This window comes from Nanorana parkeri, unplaced genomic scaffold (assembly GCF_000935625.1).
Source record: "Nanorana parkeri isolate BGI_ZX_2015 unplaced genomic scaffold, ASM93562v1 scaffold74, whole genome shotgun sequence".
Classification (NCBI taxonomy): Eukaryota; Metazoa; Chordata; class Amphibia; order Anura; family Dicroglossidae; genus Nanorana; species Nanorana parkeri.
In genome coordinates, this window is record NW_017306342.1 from 1,654,454 (window position 1) to 1,655,026 (window position 573).

Here is a 573-nt window from a genome sequence, read left to right on the forward strand (position 1 = left end):
TCACAAAAGAAAGCTCTATCTGTCCCCAAAATGTTTTAACATATATTGCAAGGCTATAGTCAGGTCATGCTGACTGGTGAAATTTTTGACTGACTGGTGAGACACCGCCAAATTTTTCAAGCCCTGAATATAAGCTACATACTGTGTTGCTCTGGGGTGGCAGCCTGATGTCTCCTAGGTCTCTGGAGGGTTGTGTGGGCTCTCAGGGGCACTGTCTGGGCTTTCAGGTGCGCTGTGCAGTTCTCAGATGAGCTGTGTCTCAGCGGGCTGTGCGTCCCTCAGGGGGTCTCTGCGGCTCCCGGGTGCTGTACGGCTGTTAGAGGGGCCCATGTGGCACTCGGGGGGGCTGTGCAACTCTTGGGTTGGCTGTGTGGCTCTTAGGGAACTGTACGGCTCTCAGGGGGTGTGCGGCTCTCAGTGGGGGCTGTATGGCTATCAGATGGGGCCCATGCGGCTCTCAGGGGGGCTGTGCAGCTCTTGGGAGGCTGTGTGTCTCTCAGTGGGGCTGTATGGCTGTTAGAGGGGCCCATGAGGCTCTCAGGGGGCTGTGTGGCACTTAGGGGGGCTGTGGCC

General features: G+C 57.4%; 1 protein-coding gene across 1 annotated transcript in view; it reads left to right on the forward strand.

The window, feature by feature from the left end:
- Nucleotides 1–573, forward strand: part of HOMER2 (homer scaffolding protein 2) — a 129,725-nt gene that overhangs the window by 52,741 nt on the left and 76,411 nt on the right. The gene's annotated exons all lie outside the window — the stretch shown is intronic.